Here is a 21,573-nt window from a genome sequence, read left to right as displayed (position 1 = left end):
TGGTTTGAACCAACACGCCTTGATTTATTAGTGACTGAATCACTGGCTCAAATTCTTCTATTGCCGTCTGGGGCAAATGATATAATTTAATTATAGACAGCTTGAGTGTCACTCGGTGAGGTGGAGCAGACTTTACCAATTCTACATGAGTCTTATGCTTAGTCCATAAAATAGCAGGAACCTCAGAAAGATCAGATGGGGTCAGTATTGTACTGATAGAGGTGGTCATTGCAATACAAATGTTCTTTGTGGCAGGACAATTTGTTCACTTAGGTGTGACATGTAAAAGTTATCACCTAGGCTTCTTACAGACTGGGTTTGGGAAGCTGCTACAGTTTTTCTCAATGATTGGCATCCAGCCATCATTTCTCCAATATGTTTTGGTTTGTAATCTAGTGTCACTGCTGCACTGACATGTGGACATGCCTCATTTGGCTTTTAACAATTTACTGTGTGTATCAGGTAATTGGCTTGGTAAAGCACACCCCTGGGGACCCACAAACAAAATGTGCTCACTCTCCAAACCCTCCTGTGTATTTACAAATGAATCAGCCAATTGCTTTTACTCATCTGCAGGGTTAAACGCTGCTGTTCAAGGATAATGCACGACAGGTCTCAGAGCAGACAACAATGATGCACACGCTAGTGATGTTTTAGCAATTTTTTGAATGTTTGACACCTAGAAAGGTATCAGAGATAAGGAAAGAAGGCTGTACATCTGAACCTTCAACGGTTACAATAGATTTTTTTTTTTTACACATGGGCTCTGCCATTGGAATGCTGGTAACTCCTACTGTGGTAACAAACTTAGAAGTTCTTAAACACACTTGTTCATTAGCTTTCACTGAATGAAAAATATCAGCCTCAGCTGGTATCATTGGATGGTCTGTGAGACAAGTAGAAAGCCGAATTATGCTTGTAATTTATATTGCTGGTTTGATCCTGCCCCCTCCATGGCCTCCCTAAGTCTGATTGTGATTTGTTTTATGAATATGTTCTCAGATCTCTTCTTGGAAAAGAGATCTTAATCTCAATGAGAATGCCCAATTAAATAAAGATAAAATAAAAGTAAAAATGGTGTTTGTAAATTATCTGTTATTAAAAACACAATCAATGATGATAGATCATAAACTCTGTTGGAAGCCACACATCAATCATGTCCACATCCCCTCTCAAATTTATATGAAACTAAACCTGGACATTTTTTCTGTGCATCCTCCAGCTCTTAAATAGTATTTGTATATTTCCACATTATATTTTAATCCTTTAGAATTTGCTGTTTGTTTGTTTTTTATTATACTCTTGAACTCTTCTAAACTATTTTTAATCACACCCAACTGTCCTTCCCCAATGTACCTCCCCTGCACCTCCTCTAAATGATCTGTGTTCCATGCAAAGCTTTTATTAAACGCTGATCCTTGACTTGCCTTCCTCTCACACACATACACCAACCAGACATACAGCTTTGCTTGTTCCTTTCTCTATCTTCCATAGAATACATCTGATGAGTCATCGGCTTTCCTTTCTTTCTTTGGTACATTGTATCTTATAGTCTCTGTATCATTTCACATTCAACATTTTATCATTTTAATACATCCAAGTCACTAGTCATCAGTGTTGGGAAGGTTACTTTACTAGTAACTAGTTACCCTGTTACATTTGTTGACTCTTTGATTACTTTTGTAATAAATGTTTTAAACTGGGCAATAAAGCTGAGTCCTGAAAGTATACATTTAAATACATTTAAACCAGGCAATGTAAACCTCACAACAGTCCTCAGCACTTGTTACTGTCCTTCAGTATAATTTATAAGATTAAGATTAGAATGTTTGGAATTTACATTTATAATTAGATTTACATGTTACATGTAACTAGTTACTCCCCAACATTGCTACTCATGAAGTTGCTGCTTTCCTGAAACCAGCGTCCGTTTTTTTTCTTTCTGTTTTTTTTTTCAACCCCTATGTCTTCCTGCTGTGCTGTGTGTGTGTGTGTGTGTGTGTGTGTGTGTGTGTGTGTGTGTGTGTGTGTTCTCATCCTTCCCAGAGCTTGACCCCACATTGGGGTGTCTAATTTACACCTACATCAGTCATCCCAACTTGTGGTGTGGAGGGAGATAGACGTCTCAACAAATCAAACCTCTGGTCTCTGTAACTATTTTTAACCTGGCTACAAATAATTGACTGTGGGTGGACTTTATCACCTTCACATTCACATCTGTCTTTTTTTGGGGGGGGGTTTCTCACTCTTTTGACCCCTATTGATCCTTTTACAATTATATAACTTGTACAATGTATAATTCTTACATTATATATTTCATAATCATATGATTTAAAACAATCCAACCGTGTTTTACAGCTTTATTTTAACGAGAGGATAATTCTTTCTGTGCTCTCTATCTCTCTTCTCTATCTTGACCCTAACCTTAACAAAGTCATCATTTTAACCCAAACCATGATCTCTCCCTAAACCTCACCAAGTGGCTTTTGTTGTCCTGCTGATTATTGCCAATAGGGGTGCTATTCCTATGTGCACTCCTATGTGTTGATCTGGAGTGTACATGGTCAAACAACATATTTGGTCCTTCAATTTGGAGGACTTGTTGAAATAAAAAGTATTGGTTCTTCTTGGTTAGATACGTAAAAAGTCAGCTTGACAATGGCAATCTTTCTCTAACACAACCAATAACTTCAGTCTCTGGTGTCAAAGTTCTGCAGCTTCATCCACCCTGACCACCTCCTTCTCTACAATATAACTATGTGACACTCCCTGGATTGGGAAAAAACACTGCTAGTCTCTCTAAAACATATTGGTAGTATAAAAACATGTTTTACACAGTAGATGGGGTTATAATTATGCATATTTATTATATATGAAACAGTAAATATTATCTTTATCTGTATTAACTACTGTGTGTTATCCTATCTATATTTACACAGGTTTAAACATTGCTGCAGGCTGTTGTATCAGCATCTATTCCATGTCAAATCGTTTTCTAAGCTGTTGCTCAGTCTCTCATGTGCATTTTTGCATTTGAGTTACTCCAAAAGCTGCAGGCACACAAAGGCTTGTGAGCTGCACTCGGGAAGATTGCTGGCATTTGATAGAGCTGGTTGTAATATTTTGTCATTTCACATTAAATGCTGTGCTTTGGGATCATGGTTACAGTCAAGTCAAATTAATGGCAGGCAGCTCAAGAGGCAATATGATCTTTCCACATCATACAACTGATATTTTCTGTTCAAATTCAACACAATGGCTGCTGTTATTCCAGGACAGCTTTTGAATATTGCATTTCAAAGCATAGCCGTCTCCCACAGAGGCTGAGCTGCTAGAATGAAATCAACAGTGTTCCAGTGTGCACATTCCTTTCTGTGCCCTCTGATAACGCTCCTAATTTAGCATCAGTCAAAGTGTTTTATCTTTAGTGACCAATCAAGCGTCATCTGTTTTAATTTTCAGCCCCATTGTGATATTGTAAGATCCATTTCACAGTGCTAAACTCAGACATTCAGGGATGGAGGGATGGGAGACAGAGAGGAGGAGAGGGATAAACACATAAATACCTTCTGTTTTAGAAGCAGCAGCCTAATCTTATGAGTGCCACTTACTGAGCACCATTAATTTCCTATATGTGTGCTTGTGTGGTCTGTTTCTATACTATGTCTTCATGTAAGAACAGACATTTTCTCAACCAAGGGTACCTATGGGGAACACATTTCTTTGACACAAATTGATTTATCTTTTTCTTCTTTTTCGCTTTTTCTGTGTGAAATATGGAATTGTTTTCAGATTCTAGCCTCATTGTATAATCAAATGTAGCTATGTTGTGCTTTAGTTCAACCATCGCCATCTGGACCATTAGTCATAGCTTCATTTCAAAGCCCAAAATGTTAAGAGCGAATGATTTAGGAAGAAAAAAAATCTACACCCTGTGAGACTAAAATGTCAAATTCAAGGAGAAAAGATATTACAGTACCGTAGTGGACAAATGGTTTGATTGACAGGGGGAGTGCAGTGCAAAGACACCTCATTTTTTTATTGGGGTAGAGGTGCTTGTGTAGTTTAAATTAAACTTGCACCAGACAGCTTTGTTCACTTGTTCCCCATAGGTTTTAGAACATATGCAGTAAATTAGGAAACAATTTACTTCAAGCAACTTGATTATAGTATTAGTCTACTGGAAATCCCTATGTGTCCTATATATGAAACCCAGCAATGTTGTGAATGCTATGAATCCTGTGAATTTTTATGATTAAAATGTCACCTATAGGTTTAGCAGATGAGATTAAGCTTGGTTGCTAAGAGTTGCATGTTGGGCATTTTGAGTAATTAGAATAATGAGCCAATTAATCACCCAAAACTGGGAATGGCTATAATTGTGTTTCTAGTTAACTTAGAGAGGTGATCTAATTAACATAATCTGGATCCACATCCATTTAAAAGTGACATGGTGTTAGATATTATTTAGTTTTTATTTTTCATTATGCTATTTATCCCTGTCCCCGAATGTTTCAAACCTGTTATAAAAAAGATTTTATGGGCAACAGTGTGCAGTCCCCCCTCCCCCACCCTTCTCCCACTGGCATCACCCACTACTCTCCACTTGACTCCCCCATGATGCTCCTCGATACCCATGGTGAATGATAATACCTTCAAAAAAGGAAATTTCCATCTGGAGCTGAAGGTGTAAAAACAACAAAACTACAGGAGGCAAAAAGAGCACAAGATAAAGGTATGTAACTCTTATGCATCTGTAGCTATGTTAGTTGATTTAATTGCCATGTAGCTAAGGTTAGGTACTTGGCAAACATATGCTAACATGAATAGGACTGCAAGCATCCTTCAACCTCCTTGGTTGCTCCTTTGCTTGTTAGCTAGCTACCAAATACCATAATCATTTTCTTGCAACATTAAAATGGTGTTTTGGTTTTGAACAAATTAATCTGAACATAGCCATAACTAACTTTAACGAGGAAAGCTAGCTAGAAAGTAATGAATGTATTCATAAATTTAGCTGATACATTTTTCATTAGCACAAGCTAATGGTTGGTTATGAATAGCTTTGGTAGGAGTGCGGCTACAAGCATCATTTAACCCCCTTGATACAAGGATAGTTTTTGCACATGCAACTTAATAGCACAGGGACATAATAATAATAACATACTAGTACAATAACATCTCAAATAAGGCTTACTACCTTGAACAAAGCAATCACTCAAAGATAGAAATATATATATACAATAAGCATTCAGTGGAATATATATATATATATTTTTTTTTAAAATTTTTTATTCAGGGTCAGTATGGCCAGCAGCAAGAAGAACCGCTTCTTCACACCATGCAATGGCAAAGGTCAACTTCAAGTTTTCAAGGTCACAGCCATCAACACGATCATCTTTTGAAGCAAAGAGAAGGGAGATTCCCTGCACACGAACTTAGCATCTCGCTTGGCTTCCGAGGGGGACAGTGTTTCCATTCATGCACACAAAAACTGTTATTGCAAATATATATCCACAGCAAGGAACTCTGGGAATGGTGGGAAAAAGAGGAAGGCAATAGGGTCAAATAATCCTGGTCGTAGTGTACTCAAATCACACGTTAAACAATTTGTGTTTAAAAGGGAATGTCTTATTATTTAGACCAGTGTTTCGGACCAACCAGGGTCACAAATCCAGCTGCCTCACAAGGGAAGACGGTAATACACAGTGTTAGACAGATGGTTTATCCGATCACCTGCCAAGAATTTTTTGAAAGTGCCTGCCCTTTTCCAAACAGTTTCCATGGATGGTCCTGTGTAACAAACCAGCTGGTGCATCAGGTTAGTTTCCTGTATTTGGTGATTTATTAGCTACATATCCTAAATGATGTAAATGGTTGGAATTTTGTTACAATACATGTTTTTTTTTCCTTTCAAATGAGCTAACTTGGGCCAATTTTTGACCTTTCACTATTTTTCATTAAATGTGGTGTTATTATTAATGATTATGCTGACAAGGGCGTGACAATGAGAGTGTAAATGCTTTCGTATATGTTTTATGCACTATGCAGTACATTACCATAACCAAGTTAAATTTCAGCCACTTGGCCTATAAATGACATTTCAATCATAAAAGTTCATAGGAAACACAATTACTGGGTTCAAGGAATTTCCAGTAGACTATATTTGTGTTCAGACTTTTAGTTTAGTTCCTATTCTGTTTTGAAATGTCTTCTCCTTGTGTTTTGTTATTTCCTGTGTTTTCCCGCCTTTGTTGATTGCCTCATGTGTGTCACCTGTGTCTCATTTCACTCACCTCTATTCAGTTTGTAATCAGTTCCTGTGTATTTAAAGTCCAGTTTTCAGTTCACTCTTTGTCGAATCATCTGCTCAGTTTGCCTTGTTCTTATGTCACAATTTCTTTAGAGTTTTCAATAAATAACTCTGCTTTTGATCCCAACTGCCTGCTGTGTCCTGCATTTGGTTCCACCTGCTCCGCTCTCCTTGTTACACTAAATCAGAATTGCAAAACTTCTTAAATTAACAGTAGGTTTAAGAAAACATTGTCACTCGTAACACTCTAAGAAATTATTGTAGATTAAACATGTGTCTCCTACCAATTCCAATGTATAGGTGGAAATAAATCACCTTACTGATTTTTAATTGTTTCATTCAGTTTGGTACAAAGACTATGTAGTTTGTTCACTTTTTTCTAGGTGATCACATCTCCATTCAAATACCCTTCAGGTCATACATCAGTAAATTAACACATCACTATTCATTCGCACTGGTTCAATGACGTCTTAAATGATGTCTTGAGTTCAATTGTATATTGTCTATTGTTGGTTCAAGCTGTTACATTCAGTTCAATAAAAAACTAGCCTCTACGAGCAGTGTTTACAAGGTTAAGAGTTCAGCAGCCACTTATTTGTAAGATTTATCACATCATGGTTGTTTCTTTGACATTCACTGTATTTAAAAAAGCTTTTAACAATGAATAACGTGTAGAGAGATACTGCGTATCACAGATGAGCTGACAACAATGCTCTAAGTCACCGGTAAGTGGAGCTCCATCGCTAAAAGCAATTGATTGGTTCATTGAGAATGGTGACATTGAGAATGGTTAGAAGATTGTGTGGTAAAGATTGGTTTGTACCTGTGCTGAATATTTCTATTTAGATGCAAATTCTAGTTGGGCAGTACATTGACACCAAACTTTTCTAAATGGTAAAAGGACCTATAGTGGTTGGTTGTATTTTGTGCAGTTACAAAACTCTTCAACTGTCAAGAAAAACATAGTTGCATGTCAGGCTGTGCAATATATCAAATTAATTTGATTAATTACAATATACACAAAAAGGTTATTTTTAGTCAGAAAGTTACGTGGGTGGTAGCGGGTACATTAGCTGTTTTGAGTCATGACAGTCCCCTAAACTGTGACGTGATTAGTTACACTACATGCCCACTTGCTGCAGTTTACAGGATTGTTGTGACTCCAGGCAGATAGCTGGCTATCTTGTACCGAATTTAACGGTCACATCTACATATCTCACATCTCTGTCCCTGCCTGCTGGGTAGCTAAGGCTGGCAGCAGTCTGCAGATATCTGGCTGACGTTTTGTAAAGAAACCAAAACAGCAGCAGATCAATTAGTGAGCAGACTTTTCTGTTTTGTCTGTGCTGACACTGATTATTAAAGTTGATCTCCATGCTCTACTTAGTTGAAGCATCTGGTAGTGACAGTCAATAGCTGTGTGGGATTGTATTTGATGTTTAATGATGATAGTCTGCAGGTGGTACAGGTCTATTCTTGCACAACTGTCCTGCAATTTGCCATATCACCCCGCCCTAGTGATGTGTGTTGGAGTTCATGGGATATTGACTACAGGACTACTGAAATAACTGACTTCTTCCTCACTTCCATTCTTTACCTCTAACCTCCAGGTCTGTCTCCTACCACAAAGAGATGGTATGTTTGTATAGAGTGTCTGGGAGACAGATTCTTCTTCTGGCTTGGTAAAGTAGTGACTGAGCAGAATGAATTGCACATTGAAGAATATAAGATTAAATTGCTTTATTGTAGATTTTTCTGGTTGCCGTCGGACTGAGGTCAAGAGAAAAAGCAAAGAGCAGAGAATGTAGCTCATGCTGTGAGAATCCGTATGCTTTTGCCACAAATAAAAAAAACATGCAGTGCAATCATACAAAACATTTTGGGTGTCCCCTGTAGCCTGTCCTTGTCTGGTCAATATCTGCCCACATTCAGCATTTCAAATACATCTGGTGTTATGCTCATTGACAGCTTGACAGCTAGCAATCTGAGCTTAGTAGGAGGTATTGCCACAAAAATGGTGCCAAAGATGGATGAGAATGAGGCAGCTATACAGTCGAATCACAGAATTAACAACTCTGAAATTGGCATATTTCTTCCATTGGCAAGACAAACATTAAATTAAGTATGCCTAGCAATCGCTACCACTAACAGCTTCCCTTGTTGACAGAAAATAACATAGATGAGATGGAATTGCTTTGGGCAAGCTCTTGATAGTGTTGTACTTTGGCTCCCCCCTTTATTTCATATTTCGATTTTGTCATTTTTTGCAGGCGGAGAACATCTTTAACCAGTAACCCAACAAGAAGTAAGTCACTATATTTAATTTTTTATATTCTATTGCACCTTGCATGTAAGGACAGGTGGATTTTCATTGAAACCTCTTGCTGAATGCAGCCTTAAAAGTACCTATCAACATGTATGTCTGCTCTCTGCTGCTGCAATCTCAGCTCTCTCTTGCCATCTAACACTGGAAACAGATGCCCTATTGTAACTTTCTCCTATTGTTGGCCTCTCTCTGTCCGTCTTTTTCTTCCTCTGTCCCACTCTTTCCCACCCTCCCTCTCCCTCTTCTTCTCTACGTCCTGTTCCTCTACTTTTCTCTTGTAAGCCTTTAATGGTGATTAGCTGTGCTGTGCTGAATGTGTCCCTGTGTCTCCTCTCTCGCTGGGAGTACAAGTGCTGTCACTAAACTCAGTCCTGCACTGTTAACTGAGCTATTGATTCACCTCAGATGAATACAGTATGGGAATGTGGGTTAGGGATACAAGGTAGTTGTGTGTGTGTGTTTGTGTGTGAGTAGGGATGCCTGAGTGGACTCCTGTTACCAGTGACGGAGATGTGTGTGACAGAACCCTGGCACAAATACACTGGTTGTTTTTTAATGTGGAGATATATTCAATAATGCAGTCACATACACACACACACAGACACAGACACAGTGTATTCATCCTCTTAGATCCCCATCAAGGAGCCAGAACAAAGGTTTCCAGTACAATAGAGGCTTGAGCTCCTTGAGCCCTTGTTAATACTCACACTTTACCCAGTCAGATGCACCGGTTCAGCACTTCAGCATGTTCAACGGGCCAAATGTACAGTTGTCTTTCCATCAGGTCGACTTACCCTGCAGTTGTTGTTGTTGTTGTTACCTTCCTCTAGCAGGCACTTATCACACTTTAGAAAAGAAATGAGCTAAAAGCAGCTTGCTAGTGCTCAGAGAAGGCAAAAGACACTGCAAAGGTCATATCATATGATTCACATAATTTTCATACTCATCAAACCATTCAGTGACCCCTCGTGCCCTGTGGATTGGGGCATTGTCATCCTGGAGGAGACCACTCCCATCAAGATAGAAATGATTCATCATAGGATAAAGGTGATCACTCAGAACAACTTTGTATTGATTTGCAGTGACCCTTCCCTCTAAGGGGACAAGTGGACCCAAACCATGCCAGCAAAATGCCCCCCACAGCATAACAGAGCCACCAGATCCCCTCACTGTAGGGGTCAAACATTCAGACCTGTACCAGTTTTTCCTTTAATTTGTCATGCATACTTTTACTTGAAAGCATAGCATTTACTTTCACATTGTGGTTTTACTGATTTCACTCAAAGAGTAATGTAATATCAGCTGAAAATCTTCTTTTATTTACTTCTAGTGGTAAAATTTCTCAGGTTGTGGCAGTGATGTAGAAGTGTACTCTGGGGTGTGTCTGTACACGGTGACATCACTGTTGGGTGTGGTCAAATATACATGACACTTGAAACTTTCAACCAAAGAAGGCACTAAAAGACTGCTTTTCAAGATCTGCATACTTCTTCCCCCGCTGTGTAGCTATTTGTTTCAAAGAGGACAGCAGAAAACAAAACTCAGAATTCACTTGATTTCAAAGAACCGCATCAGTATGTTTGCATATATGTTAGACCATTTTCTACATATCATGTATACTTAACGTCACTAATGACCGTTTACAAACCACCCATTATAAAGCATTTAATAGTCATAAATAATGCTTTACTGATGATTAAACAGAATTTACTAATCCTTTAGATCAGTAATAAGCTATTACTGATCTTTGAGGTTGCTAGCTCAGAGATAAACTCTCTGGTGTGTTTTGTCCTCCAGCAGGATAATTACAAGGAAGTTTGTTTGACCACTTAACTTCTGGGAAAAGAGCTGCAGATAAATCCATTAATTAACAACTTATTAACATTTATAATTCCATATGATGCTGCTCAGCAGCAGATCAGACTGTGGTTGTACTGGGCAGCTTCCAGGTGTGAATATGTATAACTGTGTGAATGTGATGAGGGTGAGGCTCTCAGTGAAACTTTCCTGAATGAATAAAGGGAAAAAAAATGAAAAAAATAAAAAAAAGAATGAAGAACTCTTTAATAGTTACGCACTAATATACTGTATAATGGAGATTTTCTACTAGTTTTTGCTGAAAATGGCATCATTTTAGGATTTTTTTTATGATTTTGTGGCTTGCAAGCAGTGGCTTACATCAGGAAAATCAACCTGCAGAAACTTTAGAATTGTAATGAAGCTCATATCCATATTTATTTTTGTTGTGTATGAGATTATTGTTTTAGGGTAATACATTACTGACTTTTCAAATCAATCTGCACCTACAGCTGCACTGCCACTCCTCATTATTCATGGATTTCAGCTGCTTATGCAGGAAGTGTAAGAATTTGCTTGAGCAGCTGTGATCCATTGGGTCTTTATGCTTTAGTAGGTTAGGAGATTTGTTGACAGAAAGCTGCTCACAGTGGAGATGCTTTGGGAACCAGATGACATCTGTCATTATGAAACACTGCTATTGTAGTTCATCTATACATGCACAGAATTCTTAATCGGTTTCTTAATTATCAAGCTCTCAGATCCTAATGTGACTCATAATGCAAAATTAAAGTCAGGTGTGCTGGAAAGGTCAACTAGTTTCACATCTGCCTTTTAAAATTTAGACAGGTGCTTACTTAGATTGTCAAGATTGAGGTCATTTACAATTAGAAGTCATTTTTAATACAATGATAGGTCACAAATTATTTTCTATTTACTGACACCTACTTTGGATTTGACCATTTTAGAATATTTAAAATGACAATCATATTGCTCAAGATTGAACAAAAAATGCTAACAGAGGGGTGTCCAGTGTCTTCCAACTGGCAGTGTTGTTGTTTGTGTTGAAACATTTGAAATGTCAGTAAAATGTAATTCTGCCGGTAAGAACACAATGAAATGGGAGTTTGCAGACCAATTTGGTTACTTGTCCTTCATGCCTATGGCTGGATGAGGCAGAGAGAAGGCAGCCTCCTCCACTGTTGGCCCGTTATGTAGTCGTATACTTAGAAAATGATCATCTTCATGCCTAATGGCATATAAGAACAGACCAGCCTCCTCCACTGTTGGCGATCACTGGCTGACTTGGCAGCCTGACCACAGCTCATCATCATCACTCTTTCAGCTTTTTATGGGCATAACATCCTATGTCTGTTTTTTTTTTTTTTTTTTTTTAATCATGAGGATTTTTGGACTTCACACTGAGATTTCATTTGAAATGTTGACATTTTGAGATATTCCTGGTTGGAGATTGAAGCAGATCTGTCGAATTTCCCTCCCTTTTTAATTCCAAGTATGAGTATATCACTATACTCATGCCTAGTGGCGTATAAATGAGAAACCAGACTCCTCCAGTGCTGGCAGTCCACAGCCTGCTTGGCAGCCAGACCACAGCACATCATCCCTCCCTCAGCTTCTGCAGTTCTTCTCCAAGTTATTTTTTCTCTTTTTTTTTAGGTTATTTGCCTTTATATTTGTGTTTATGTCTTGCCCTCAGGGCTCCTGTAATGTTATGGGGATGTTTTCTTCCTGATATCCTTAAGCGTGGCCAAATGTGAGTTTAAACAGACCAAATTAATTGATTTGTAGATTATGCAAAAAGCGATCTACATAATTTTACACCCCAGCACATGTCTGTGCTGCTACTTTATATTCCAGTCAGCAGGAAACTGCTACTTCACAACCCCTGGCCATCAGTACCTTAGCTTGTTAGGGCCATAGGAATCTCTGCAAGATGATCATTGAAGAATATGGCCAGAGCTCTCGTTAAAGGGATACATTGACATTCACACGTTTAAGAGTGCAATATCTCATCAGCAGGCCCATGCCATCATGGGGCAAATGGCTTAAATATGGCAGCACAAAAAAGTGAAATGGCATGTTGACACTGTTGCATTTGTCACTGAAACCTTCAGGCACCACTAACCACATGCTGGCTCATTATCTTACAGCTATCAGCACCAAATGGTTAAAATGAGGGATGGTGACTGGAAAATATAAGAAATTGAAGCTGAAGGACAAATGATGACAAAACTTTTTTTTTTTTTTTTTTTTTGCCCAATAATGTGACAAGTACTGCAAGGGAAAATGACCACCTACAATTCAACATGTCAAAAAGTCCCTTAAAACAGATTGCAGTCAGCATGATAGGGAGGCTGCTGGATGATAAGTCCTAATCATAACACACACTACCCAAGCTTCCAAGCACCCACATCTTTTTTTTTTTTCTGTCTCTGGTAATATTCAGTGGGCTCTACTGCACCGAACCTAAAAAAAACAATTGTAACATTAGCATTATCTCCCCTTCATGTAAAACTTCATTAAATTGGCTTTCCAGCCATATTTCAAGCTGTATTTCTTACATTATGTTTTGCATGCATTATTGTCACCTCTCGTCAGCCCTCTCAAACTTTTTTTTCTGCCAAAACATTGTGGGAGCCGGGCATCGAATGGCTGTCCTTTGGTGGGAGGTTATTGATGAGTTGCTAATGAAAGGCCTATTAAAGGAGAGCATATTGATCCACTGAGGGCTTGATGACAGTATCATTGCAACAGAGACAAAATTGAAAAAGACATGCACTGCCAAGAGGCTGAAGAACGAAGGTGGAATAATCATCTTATATACTGCATCCCCACTGGGTCTCGCTGTGTATTTTTTTTTTAGTTAATATTTGCGTTGTATTTCTCTCTTTATTTCATATCAGTCTCAAATCTGAATGCAGATGACTGCTGTTACATGTAAAGTGAGTAAGACTCAGTCAATATCAAACTATAACATCTCCTGGTGCTTCCCAAACACTGATTTATAGCTTATAATGATTTAAAATAACTTGATTCTCTCTTCCATTATCTGCCATGGCCTTTAGTCACAACCTCCTGCTTCTAAACTGTTCCCCTATTATGCATTAGACAGATAAAATTCATCTATCTACTTTCTCCACAGTCAAGAATTCACTTTCAAACTCTTAAGGTTGTATTCGTTTACACTGAAATGCAGTGAATTTATTTCGATGTGATTACTTACAGTAAAAACTCCTTTATTTTGTGAAGTGAAAACAAATCTTATCCATGTAAATTAAAATACAAATATAAAACACAAATTCATATTGTGTTATTCTCCCTTCCACGTGACCCATCTGGACACTGCGTGTTTTCCGTATTCCATTTGTTTAAGCTCTGTCAAGTTGGATGATAATTACAAGTGAACAGTTTTCAAGATGTTCAACAAACTCTGGATTGTCTTGAGGTCTGGACTCCGATTTGGCCACATAAGACATTAGATTTGGGTTTATGTTTGGAGTCATTATCTTGCTGGATAATAAACCGAGTGTCAGTTGCCTTACAGACTGCAGCAGGTTTTTTAGAGTGATATGAATGTGGCAAAATAATATTTTTTTCCAGGGCCTACTGCAGAGAAGCATCCTCACAGCATTATGCTGCCACCAGTCTTCATGCTGGAGATGCTTAAATTGGGAAAATCCTGTTACTAACTGGCATGCGAACAAATGGCAGCTGTGAACCTCTGTACATGTCAGTTTTTATTGGTATATTCAGTAAATCCAATTATGCACATTTTGTCACATTTAACAAAATCGTTAAATGTAGCAAAATGTACCTTTACGTAAATGTACCTGTGTCGTTAGAGGCTCAGGCCATGAAAATCTTAATATGCCACATCCCCACAGCACTTGTCTAAATTAATGTGTTATCAAGCATGCAGCATCTCACCTGCTACCCTTGCTTTGCATGCAAACAGATTGCTGTGAAATGTCTCAAAAGTGCAATCAAAGACTTTAGAAAAGACACAGTGTATCTTCTTTCTCCTTTGAAAAAAAATGACATCACCTTGCCACTGCACTTTGCATGAAATAAAATTAATGACAAGTAGGGCTGTAGTCTCCTGGTTGATTAGTTGGTCGATATGCTCTCGTCCGACCAGATTTTCATTGGTCGAATCATTGCTGTGTTACTTTCATAAGGAGAAAAGTGCTAAATCAATAGCCTTCCAGGATTAATCCATTATTTCCTGCGGTGGGAGGGACTAACAAATCCCTGTGAAAATAGGGGTATTTTTACAATTTTGAACACGCCCAACCTAATGGAGACTGCTGGGTTTAACTGTACTCAACATTTACTGAGCTTTTACTGAATCAGTGTTTTTCCTATAATGATAACAACAAGAACACCCGCCAGGCCAAAAAAATATTTTTTAACGCCAAAAATCCATTCTTTCCGAAATCAATAGCGTTTGGGAGTCTCTGTGCAGTGCTGTTCCTGGGAAACTATTGGTTGCGTAACTCCGTGAAGGAATAGGGCAGTGCTTAGTATGTTTGTGTAGCAAGTGGCAAAGAGCGAGTGGCAGGAAAGTGACGGTGGATGTGAGCGGAGCTGAGGAAAAGGTTAGCAGTAAGTTGTCAATCTGGCAGTAAATATACAATACAGACTACAGTTTAACAGTTATTAAATGCTAAAAAGTCACGTCTGTTGTTTTGCCAAGTGCTGGAAAAGTGAAGGGGTTAGCTCCAAAGTTAGCAACAATAGGTTACCCTAACCTGAAGATGCAAAACAGAGAAATAGAGCATGGATAAATGTGTGGCTGCTGAGTTCATTGTGCACTCTGTCACTCTCTGGACTGTTGCAGCCAAAGTGGAACCTCCATCACATATAAGGTGGCATACATGACAGGCTGAAAGCTTTAGTTAATTCAAAAACCAACACTTAACAATCATATATAAACATACACGTGGATAAATATAAATATAAATGATATGTGCTTTAATAAATATACATGCAGAGAAAGACTAGTTTTCAGATCGTTTCTTCTCTGGGTGACATAACAGATGTATAAGTCACATGTGAAAAGAATTTAGGTCCCATCGGACCACCACCCTTTACAGTTTCCATTGTTACCAGAGCACTACAACCAGTTTCTTTCAGACCTTGCCCATATCCAGTGTCCAACCTTAAGGGAGGAGCTGTGAGCTTACTGTACGACTCACTCTTTACACCTTTACAATGAATGTTATACTGGAGGCAGATTGCTGTGATGATGCTAAATATCCCAAATAAACCCAATAAAATTCATTTTTAGAAATATATATTTTAGGAGGATACATCATTTTAAAGAACTTTTCAAGAAAAAATGAGTTAAAAATATATGAGATGAGGTGGTATCACTACTCTTCTTACAGCATATACTGTATAGTACCATACCAACTCTTAACACTCTTTCAGGAGGACACTAAGAGAAAGACAGTGTGTTTAAACACTGAATGACATTATAATATGATAAAACATAATGCTGTCATTTACATGCAGGAGTAAAACTTTAGGCCATCAGCAATCTCTGCCAGATGACAAAAAACCACTTCCCCTGAAACTTAGATAGTTTATAGAAAGTTAGACATACTTGTTCTCTGAATTGAAAATGAGTTAATTATCTATCTAGAAACAGGATTTTAGCCATTTATGGTAGCATAGCCCTCTGTTTTGTGATCATACAGGCCTACTGACCATTGTAGAATGTACTTTGCACTCCTACAGTATGACACTCTTGGATTCACGTTGGACAGTTTGATTCCGCTACATCATTTTTTAGTTCCCCTTTAAATACATTTCTAGTATTAAGGTGTAGTACATCTTGGATGACTCATGGATAATTCTTTTTTTTATTTCAAACTGAGAGACATGGAAAGTGCCTCAGCCCTGGACCCCGAACTGACCTCTTTGCCAAATGAGTGTCTATTAGCAGGACATTACCCAAAACTTAAACACTGTGACAAAATGGAAATTGAACAGACCTCCTGAGAAACCATTTCTGACCAATAACTGAATTAATGCTTGAACTAAAAGCATAAATGACCTCTGGGGTCATTTGGATCAGGAGAAAGGATCATCATCTCAGTAAACATGGTCAGAAAACTTTTGGGCCTCTTATCTTACCAGACCAGAACCATGAACTCACATTCTTGAGGACATGTGTGTCCTCAAGAATGTCTCACTGTAAATCTGAGCCAAACCTGAATTTCATGTAAATTAAATATCTAATCATTATGTAAGATATGTAATAGTATTTGTCATGTAAATACACAAAGAATGGTATAACTTTGATAGTTGTGATTATCTGTTGAGGAAATATTAATTCTAGATTTTATTACCCTACAGCCCTCTAGTGACAAGGGTTAAATTTCCTTATGTTGCGAGTTAATGAATGTTCGGTAACTATGCAATGGTATTTTAAAATCACTTAAGTGTTTAACTTTTGATCTATTAACCACATAGACAATCATATTTTAAAAGTTAAATTAGATAAGTAATGGTATTGAAAGAGTGAATTTTCTGAAGTAATAGGAATGTAAAGATATAATGTTTGAAGACTTTCAGGTTGACGTTTTCTTGTTTTATTGAACAATAGTCATATTGAATGTCTTTACATTATAAAGTAAGAGTTATATTGAATTTAACTATAGTATTAAACTTTTATTTCAGTGCAGATGGTTTGAGAAAGTTGAATCAATTAAGGTTGGCTGTCTAGACATAATGAGAAGTGTTGATATGAAGGATAACTTTTGATAACTTTTTAGAAGAATGGACTTATTCTGAAATGAATGTCTACTGCTTAACTGCTTTCCTGAATGGTTTTACATCAATGGTTTTACAAGGTGACATGAAATGTTCAGACCTTGTGACTCCGAAGTGTAAATTTTGCTATCTCAAGTAGAAGTCAACCACATCACATCTTAAAAGTCCCTGAAACAAAATTGAATATTCCCTGAAATTGAATATTTGTCAGTAATTCAGCGTAAAAATGTTTAAACTCCGCCTAAAATTCCTCTGAGGTTGTTATAAAAACAACCTCAGAGGAATTTTTCTCTGAGCTGGCCTCCAAAACTTGTGAAAAATTCATCTTTGTTTTTTTGACCAAGTATATGTGTATTTAATCTTTTATTGAAATGGGTTTAGTTTGTTTTTGTTTTTATTTGTAACATTAAGTCTTGTGTTTCCATGTATTTTATTTTTGAAGTAAACGCAGATTAGAGTGTAGATTTGAGTGTAGTCAGATTAAACTTGATTCAGCATTAAACTCAGGTTACTACAAGCCGACCAAAACCTGAATCATGAACTCAAACTGAAACTGAAACAGACAGCAAGGCCTGAAACTGGAACTCAGCCAGCGTACTTACTGCAGCCGGCATGAAAGACAGCCTGAAACGGTGTTCAACACCGGTGCACCGCAATGACTTATGCCGTATTCAGACCGAATCAGGTGGTCGAGTGGAGGTGTGGGGGGGTTGTGGGCATGTTTATTTGTGCTCTAGAACGTAACCGCTGTGAAACAATCACTCCACCACAGCCTCTCTCTCTCTCTCTCTCTCTCTCTCTCTCTCTCTCTCTCTCTCTCTCTCTCTCTCTCTCTCTCTCTCTCTCTCTCTCTCTCTCTCTCTCTCTCTCTCTCTCTCTCTCAGAGCTTACAACTCTGATAATCATGGGTTGATGTTGAATAACGTTAAAATTAAGACAATAATTCATTTAGGGTAAGTTGAATTAGCTTTCCCTTAGCATTCCCTGTTCTAATACGTTAGCCTCGAGTCACACACTTTGAGCCACTATTCCTGAACAATTTTCTTTATTTTATTTTATTATCATTTATAGGCCTTATTACTCTTTTTATTTATTATCTTATGTATCCTCAAGACATTTAGCTATTAATAAATGTCATCATTTATCCTAAGAAGCTGTGGTTGTTGTTTTCTTTGAGCACAGTAAACAGATCACTGTCGGGAAAAGAACATTTTGGGACTGATTCATTGACCAAATTGAGAATTGAATTCAAACTTTAATGTTTCCTCTGGATATTAAAGGTTACTTCTGGGAGGTGGTGCCCAGACGAGATTATGTTTTATATTAATAAATTGTTACATTTCTACACGAGAGATAGAGCAGGTTGTAAACCAAAAAAAAAAACAAAGGTTTTTAATCCATTCTGTGCACAGAATAATGTATTATATAAATGATCAAGAGGCCAAAACAAACCTTTAGCCCTATAATTTAATCATCCCTCTTTGCAGTTAAAAATCACGTCATGACGTTCTCATCATGCAAACTAACATTAGCGGTGCACTTTTCCTCAGTGAATGTTTGGTGGCTCGTTCAGCAAGCTAAGGTGCAGGACAAAATGTGTGTTCATGTTTGTAAGTTAGATAAGAAGGAGACTTTAGCAGGAAAGCTAACGTGGGTAATTGTCCACAGTCTGTGGCTCTTGTGTTGTTTAGCAAGATGCTATCAGGCTCAGTGTGATCACCTGCTCTGACCACGATAGAATGTCACATTATTTTACGCATGATGTGATTTGCTGTATACAGATAAGGACTCCAGCTACATAAGCCAACAATGGAACGGTATTTTACTGAAATAATGTAAAACTAGGGGGCACAATCATGAAATGAAAAAAATTTGAATATTTATTCAAAATTTCTCCCTTTTGGTTTGATTTTTTTTTTCTCAAAGTAGGACACAGGACAAATGATTTACAGTGCAGATATGTTTGCTGTAGTACACTGGTTCCCAACTGGTTTCACCTCAGGGTCCAGATTTTCCCTCAGACATCAGGTCACAGTCCACACATTGATCAGCTGAACACCCACTCAGTATATTTCCATCCATCCATTCCACCTTTTTTAACGATATTCTGTTCACCCCTACATTTCTGAATATCAAGCAATCTGATTATCATATCCATACTGGTAACAATCCAGGGACAGTATGAAAAGCTGTCTGTATTCTCTCAAGACTTTTCTAACAATCATATTGTAACTAGTTGACTTGAGAACAAAACAAGTCAAAGTCCTCCCAAAAAAAGAACAACAGAAATACTTTGACAATAGCACCCTCAGTCACACATAAACCGAGAGTACAATGGCATTTTCACGTCATTACCACAATGAATAAACATGTGATTACATTACAGTGGCAACACACAGCAGGTATAATAGTGTGTGTGTTTGGTTACAGTGTGTAACATCTAACCACAGTGAATTACAGCATGGGAGAATAAGCCTGTGCCAATCATGCATACACACACACACACACACACACACACACACACACACACACACACACACACACACACACACACACACACACAAGTAATACACTGCCAAACAGGTTAGATGAGTGCAGGTAAGAAAGGAGGAAGGGCTATGCTAATGTCAGTTCACTGAGAGAGAACAGGCAGGCAGTTCAGCTAAAACATAGCTACGTATAGTGCAGACAAACAGGCGTGAAGGTGAGCGTCGAGGGCAGGCAGTTAGACAGGTAAACTGGGAAGACAGGTGTAAGGCAAGCAGTTATACAAGTAACCAAGCAGTGTGTTTCTGTAGGCAGGCAGTGTCAGGTAAACAAGCAGGCAGCTCTACCTGTTTGCTGCAGTGTTGTAGCTGGAGAAACAACGGCAGCAGCAGTTTAGAAAAGAAGCTATTAGAGCGGCCTTTATCCTCTGCTGCCCCCCCCTCCTACACACATACACACACACACACACACACAGAGGCAACTACTGAGGCGCTCACCCAGCTCAGCTTTGCAAGGTAAATGTATAGATTCAGTTTGTTTTTATAGTTCATGTAATTGAACTCAATGTGTGAATGTGTATGCATGCTCTTGATTTTTTTTTTTTCCCCAAATAGAGGTAATTAGTTGCTTTCTTTCATCCATCACTGGCTGTGTTTACATACTGCTGGTCACACTCTGGTTTAAGGGTCATTCAGGTTAATCAGTTTACATGAACCTTTGCTGCTGTGAGATTGAGTAGAGTAAACAAGTTAGCAATACTAATGAGCGGTGGTAGTAATTCAGGCAACCTGAGAGGGAACTGAAGTGATGCATGCTGTCATGTTTTTTTTGTGTTGATGTGAGATTCTACCCATAATGCAATTTTATGGTGGAAAACAAAAGTGAAGCAGGTTTGTCACAGCGGAGCGTTTAGTGGGTTATTGGAGTTCAGTTTCATTTGGTTCCTGAGTAAACGAGTGAAGAAGGGAGCTGGTAATGAGTGTGTGGGTGCAGCGGTTACCATGCAACACACCACACCAGGCCATCCCCATCAATGTGTGGTCTGTGTGTGTGTGTGTGTGTGTGTGTGTGTGTGTGTGTGTGTGTGTGTGTGTGTGTGTGTGTGTGTGTGTGTGTGTGTGTGTGCTGTCCTCTAGAGGATCATCCTCAGTTACATTCATTAACTGAGGGACAGGGGGGAGAGTGAGGGGACCTGCAGTACAATGTTGCCTACCTGCTGTGGTTTTGTCTTACCATGTTTTGCATGTGTCAAGGGTAATGTGAACACACAGACATGTACACACACACACACACACACACACACACACACACACACAGAGCCCAGAGTTGATATTTAACAGATGTTGTGGCTGCAGGCATCAGGTAGCACTGTATCTATGTTTGTGTGTGCGTGCGTGCGTGCATGCGTGCGTGCGTGTGTGTAACTCTATGGCACAGAGGAATGAAGGTGCTTTCACACAGTGAGTGGTCGCAGTCGCTGCTTCCATTGTTTCAGTGTGAACATGATGGCAGCCTCACATTTGGGAAGCTGGAACCTGCAATGTTTGGCATTTTCGCTTGGTTTCCACCATGGTTGGCAGCAGTGGCACCAGGAAGGAGATGGAATGTGGCTGCTGCTTGTGTGAATGTTCGCAGCTGCAGTTGAATTCTGAGTTTATGGTGGTTTAACTTCTCAACTTGCCATGGCAACCACAGAAACCACAATGAGGGATATGATACGGGAGGTGATTTTACTGGATTTCAGCAGAGAGCAGACAGATAAATGGAGCGGCATTAACCTCAAAATCTGATGTTGTATTGTTTACTAGTTTCTCTGTTTTAAGCTAGAACTCACTCTGTTCAGAGGTAG

At 38.5% G+C, this 21,573-nt stretch overlaps 1 protein-coding gene across 6 annotated transcripts in view; it reads left to right on the top strand.

Annotated features, from left to right (window-relative positions):
• LOC122989583 (inactive N-acetylated-alpha-linked acidic dipeptidase-like protein 2) overlaps positions 1-21,573 on the top strand; it is a 583,517-nt gene that overhangs the window by 26,343 nt on the left and 535,601 nt on the right. For all 6 annotated transcript variants that reach the window (XM_044362562.1, XM_044362561.1, XM_044362560.1 and 3 more), the window contains one exon: positions 8,584-8,618. The gene's annotated coding sequence lies outside the window, so the exon portion shown is untranslated. The remainder of the gene's footprint in view (positions 1-8,583; positions 8,619-21,573) is intronic.

Source organism: Thunnus albacares, chromosome 9 (genome assembly GCF_914725855.1).
Source record: "Thunnus albacares chromosome 9, fThuAlb1.1, whole genome shotgun sequence".
Lineage (NCBI taxonomy): Eukaryota > Metazoa > Chordata > Actinopteri > Scombriformes > Scombridae > Thunnus > Thunnus albacares.
The sequence above is the reverse complement of the archived record's forward strand: the minus strand, read 5'-3'. Positions and strand labels throughout refer to the sequence as shown.